Consider the following 6,156-nt stretch of genomic DNA (forward strand, 5'->3'; position numbering starts at 1 on the left):
ATAAGGAACACAACATCAGAAAAAGTTGCATCCAATTTATCTTCGTCTAATAATTAAATACTTCTAACAATTATAATAAATTATTTTTAATTTAACTTACTAATACATTAGAGGTCAATTTGCGACGGTTGGAAAAGGTAATGTGTTTTTGGCTTTTTTTTTTCAATTTTAGCCCGATGCCTTCGCAATTGCGATGTCAGGTGTCGCAATTGCGACGACTGCGGGATATAAGAGAAAAAAAACCGAAAACCCTCATTTGAAAGAAATTGCGCGAGAGATCACAGGGTTCTTCTGAAAAGGAAAGGCGGGAGATCACTTCAGTAGAAAGGAAAAGAGGGGCATTGAGCGAGGCGAACTCGACGCATTGAAAGGGCCAGGCATAGACCCGCATCGGCAAGGTGTAAAACAAACAAATAGACATTCACCCTATGGCAATTTTTAATTTTTTTTCCTTTCCCAAGTTTGATCTTGTAGATTGACTAATTTAAGTTCATTTTAATTTTTTTTGTTCTTCCTTTGGAGGGAAAATGGGAAATGCTAGTTTAAATGTCAAAATTCCAGTAAGGAAATTTGTCATCACACATATTCCTTTGTTTTTCTTTACCTTAGTCTAAGTCTCGGTTCCTCCTTGCTTGCGGGCTCCCGCAATCTCCCACTTTGCTATCGAAGTTTTCTACTACCTTCTACTATCTAATTACCACTATCGGGTTTCATACCCACTCTCCATTCTTCCATTCTCAAGCTCCCTCTATCGAGTTTCTCCCCTCATTACACATCAACTTCTGCATATTAAATCTCCCAAAAATACTCTTACCGGCCTCCGAAACTGGTAGAGTATCAACCAATTTTAAGAACAACCTCTCACTCCATCGTTATTGGGCTCAGCCTCACATGCACCACTATGTCTCCCTTCCAAGTCGAGCTTTCACTTTTTTGCTATCCTGACATTTCTCAACCATTTTTCATAGTGATAGGATGAAAATTGATTGTAAATCAGAGTAGATCCAATTCAGACATGTCCTTCAGAATTACATAATCATGAACGTTGGCAATTAGTGATTAATCAAAAAATCACATTTTTTGGCTTCATCAACACTTTCCTCGCAGCATCATATGAACTTCCTTACACAATTGGCAAATGTGGGCTTAGCAAAAACTTTGGTAAATTAAAAATTGCACAAGTTTATTTAAAAACAACTTTTTGTTATACATAACAATTTTTTTGCTATCCAATATTTTACTTGATGTTGTTTCTAGAAGAGATTGTATATGTTTTTTGAATCACAATGTTTTAGATCTCACTCTATGATCTATCATCTAGATGTTAGAGAGCAAAAGGTTGTTGCGCGTGCTGGCACGTTTTGGCATGAGGGAGCAAGTACCAAAGTGTTGGGCCTATCATTCTTGCAGAGGGTGCTCCTGAGCTTCCCATTTCTACAAATGGTGTAACACTTGTTTAATTGCATGTTTAGTTTGGCATGCAGATGAGCATGTGTAATATTTTTCTTGTAGATCTATTTATTTTTCTTGCAGGGAGACATAGCATAATAAAAGGAAATATGGTTAAAAGTATTTTTTCAGAGCTCATTTTCAAATTGTTTGAAAGATCACTCAAGTCATTCTTTAAATGTATGGATTTGTGGTTTTTTCTGTCAATGCAAATCATGCTGTTGTTAGTAGGCTTAATTCCTTTTGATTACTATCTATGGCATTTTTTCATCTTCTTCACAGGGGCAGGAAAAGCCATACAAAAAGTTTCAAGCAGTCAGCGTAGCTTCTGTTATTACTCAACTAGTTAACAATATACCAAACAAATGCATCATTTATCCATCTGTATATTTTTACAATTTTTCTTAAGTTGACAATGCTTCCTTTTGAATCTATTTATGTTAAAGCAGGATGTATCAGCATTGACTGTAGTAGAAAAACAAGTTACACAGATGGAAACTTGCATTGTTGCACTTACAGCTGACATTTGACACTTGGAGTTGATATGCACGTTTACATGAAATGCTGAAGTAAGATGCATATCAAATATATTGTCTTGAGTATTTCATGCCAAATTATGGACTCTCTTGTTAAATGAGCATACACAGTTTAAATGGTATACTCTTACAAACTATTAGCTCTTTTGTTGCTTGCTTACCTAATTTCCCTACAGCTACGATTAGAAATTAACAATAAATATTTGACATATTATTAGTGTTGATCTTCTTAAGTTGGGCACTGATTTCAACCCATTCTAATTGATTTGTACAGATTCTTATAACCAGTTCCATATATTTAATTACATTTAGACACTATCTTTTAATGCTTTATTTCAGTGTGCTACATATTCTATTTCATATTTGTGATATATGATGAAAGTATTAAAACATATGGAGGAACAGTCCATGAGTGGTGTGGCCAATTGAAATGGTTTTAGTTTCAATTTTACACCATTTGATACAAATAATCAGTTTACCAATCCACCCCTAGGTTCATTCCATTTGCAGTAAAATCTTCATTACATAGAAAATGTTCACAAAATCTATGTCAATGCTCACACATCTTCTTGGACTTACGCAAATCTATGTCAATCCTCACACATTTTCTTGGACTTACGCAGGAACTATGCTGCCCTGCAGCTCTTGTTAAATATGTTATCAACTTGACTTTTCTATTAAAGGCTCTCATGCTGAATTGAAAGCCAAGTAAAGAAAAAGATATTATACACTATTTTGTTGGTACCCTGTGCAGCACAACAAACTTGTTCTTACTATAAGAAAATTTTATTTTCTTTTGTTTCATTGCAAATTTTCTGCTTGCACGGAGGTCTCTCCCCATCATTGGACACACTTGATAACATTCAAGCTTTGGATCGCATACAGGAAGTGCATCTATACACATAAGTATAAAATTATTCTTTTCTCGCAACACATATAACAAAAATTTTAAGTGCTTGCAAGGTATATACTTATGAATAAATATTACATCCTGATTTAAATGTATGAAAACAATTTTCATTCCTTTTAAGCTTCATTCATCTCGAGGTGCAATTCACAAACTCAAGAATAGTGGCTTTTGTTCTTCAGGATACCTTTAGGGGAAGAGTATGTGAATACCCCCTCGTGTTTGGAGTCCAGTTTAGAGGAGATGGCTATTTACACTGCTAAGGTTTGTTGAATCTAATTCTGAATAACATTGCTTGCTATTGTTGAATCTAATCTAATGTATATTTTAACTAGACTTTTAGCTTATATGTTATGAAATTTTTGTTAGGCCTTGTAGTTTGTATAATTTGATTTCTGGAGAGCTTCTACAGCTAAGCAAGAAGGCCGTTACACGAGTTATAGCCGCGTGCTCGGGTATGAAAATTGTTTTTTTTTTATTCTAATGTATATTTTAACTAGATTTTTAGCTTATATATTTTGAAATTGCTTTTAGTGGCTTAATGTTGTAAGGTCTCTTGAAATAAGACCTTCAGGCGGTTGGTCAAAGTTTTACAAATAATCTTAGGAATAAAGTCAAAGAAAGTATTTTTAAAATATTAAAGTATTTAGCTAGGTCTAAGAAGATTTGTGTACTTTTGACAGTTTTGCTTAGTTTTTGAAAGTTGTAGACCAAAGTTTTCATAGCCCGATTTTTGCTTCCTGCAAAGAATGATCATGTAAGATAATATAAGTGAAGAACAAAACAGGGAGACAATCGCTAGATTGTGGTCTAACTTGAAAAGAAAAGGTGATGGAAAATATTATTGTCCTTGCAATATTTGTAAGGGCTTAAACCGTAGAAGACTGCTAATCAAAATAGTTAAGAGACATTGTAGGGAGAATGGTCACATTAAAGGGGGGCATGACTATCATCCACTGGTAAGTCGTTCATTATATCATTTTAACAATTTATATACATATGAAATCACTTGATGATGAGTTGATGATCATGGTTTATTTATGTTAATCAATTTTATATAGGTTGATCTTCCCAGGGAAGTACATGATATGAACCACAACAATCTGAAGAATATGGTTTTCGAAGTGGAGGAACATGGAGGTGCAAATATCCAAGGTGAAGATAATGATCCCATGGAAGATGACAATCATGCGCCAGAAAACACAATTGAAGAGGATGGTATAAATACATTGATCCATGACACATCTAGTCCAAGCGTATCTGATCATGATGATGATGATAGCCTCAATGTACCTCTACTTCAGAAGGCATACGAGCCCCTATACAAAGACTCCCAAACAACTCTTCTCTCTACTATAGTGTTGTTGTTGAACTTGAAGGTTATGAATGGTTTATCCAACATAACAATGTCACGTATGTTAAGGTATGTCATATATGTCTTTATAGTTAACAAAGGGTGAATAATGTACCACTAATATTGTTTATATTAACAACTTATATTTTTTGTTGTAGATTGATAGGCGAGTTTTTGTTACCATCATCAAATATTCTACCTCGCTCATATCGAGAATTAACTGCTGTTATGAAAGATATTGGAATGGAGTATGAAGCAATACATGCTTGTCCCAATGATCATATTATATATTATAAAGAACATGAATTTGCAACACAATGCCATGTATGTCATACAAGTAGATATCAAACAGATCGACTAACAAAAAAGGTGCCTCAAAAGGTTCTTCGTTACATCCCAATTATTCCGCAGATGCGACAATTATTCAGGTGTAGTAGCTTGGCTCAATTTATGGATTATCATGCACGCAATAGAAGTCGAGATGACATTATTCGAATCCCTGCAGATGGTTGGGCATTTATGCACAGAGAGGAAAAGTGGCAACACTTCAAAGAAGAACCTCGTAATCTCAGGCTTTCATTGGCAACGGACGGTGTCAATCCATTTGGAGAGATGAGATCTGTTTACTCGGTGTGGCCTGTTTTTGCTATCAACAATAACATTCCTCCGTGGATGTCAATAAAGAGGGAGCACATTGTGTTGGTAATGATTGTTCCAGGTATCTTATCATTTGATAGTTATTAATTTACACGTACTTACAAATCTTGCAGTAAAATGGTCACAATAACTATGTAATGTTACTGTTCATTCAAGTAGGTAAATATCAAGTAAAAGATATGAATGTATATATTGAGCCTCTTATTGACGAGTTGGTGGAGTTATGGAACGGTGTCACTATGTATGATGTGTCTAGACCAATACAACAAAGACAATTTCAATTCCATGCAATACTTGCATGGACAATACATGATGCCCCAGGGCTAACACATTTTTGTGGTATGTTATAGTGAATTCAAGTTGCGCACAATAATTCTAATTATAAAAATAAACATATTTAATAATCCAATTACATCATTATCTTGTAGGTCTTCAAACAAAGGGAAAATTTGCATGTACAGTTTGTGGTCCAAAGATGAAATCTCGTCATTCAAAAAGTTTAGGAAAGTAGGTGTTTGATGAGTGTAGACACTTCCTCCACAGGAATCATAAGTATCGAAGTACGAAAAAACATCTTTTCAATGGGAAAGAAGAGACTACATCAAAGCCACGAAGAATGACACCTCGCCTATGGAAGTTCGAATATAATAGAATTAATCGTCGAGGTAATGCCGTTCCACCTAATGGTTTATGTTTGTAATTTATATATTTCTATTGTGATTTTTGTTGACTAATTGTGTAATTGATGATCGTGAAGGTCGTCAAGGCAATACTGACAACCTTCCAAAGGGACTAAAAAGCTATCCCAGACAATTTAGTAGGTTGCCCTACTACGAGCACTTACAAATTGTGCATTTGTTTGATACTATGCATATTGGAAAGAATATAACAGAGACATTGTGGAAAATATTGGATGGAAGGCGTGACAAAGAAAAAATTGTCAAAATTTGTAATGACATACATGAATCCAATCATGCATTGAAAAAATTCATTCACTCAAATAGCAACAGAGATCAGATTAATATAAGTGCCCTTCCATGGTTATTAACGGAGCAGCAAAGTGATGCCATAAAAGAAGTCATACGAAAAATTCGATTTCCCACAGGATTTGCTGCGAACATAAACAATCTCATATATAAAAAAAGTGAATTTGGGCCAAGGCTCAAAACACATGATTGGCATACTTTCGTCAAGGTAAGTTATGTTCTTCTGTATTTACAATATATTCATAAACTACGTGAATTGTTTGTTAT

At 34.6% G+C, this 6,156-nt stretch overlaps 1 long non-coding RNA gene across 1 annotated transcript; it reads left to right on the top strand.

Annotated features, from left to right (window-relative positions):
• The first annotated feature begins 1,355 nt into the window (after positions 1-1,355).
• LOC149545774 (uncharacterized) lies at positions 1,356-2,063 on the top strand. Its single transcript, XR_016354290.1, has 2 exons — positions 1,356-1,443; positions 1,899-2,063. It is a non-coding gene; the product is annotated as an uncharacterized LOC149545774 (long non-coding RNA).
• The last annotated feature ends 4,093 nt before the right edge of the window (positions 2,064-6,156 follow it).

This window comes from Cupressus sempervirens, chromosome 7 (genome assembly GCF_028749045.1).
Source record: "Cupressus sempervirens isolate cs-2001-9-10 chromosome 7, ASM2874904v1, whole genome shotgun sequence".
NCBI lineage: Eukaryota > Viridiplantae > Streptophyta > Pinopsida > Cupressales > Cupressaceae > Cupressus > Cupressus sempervirens.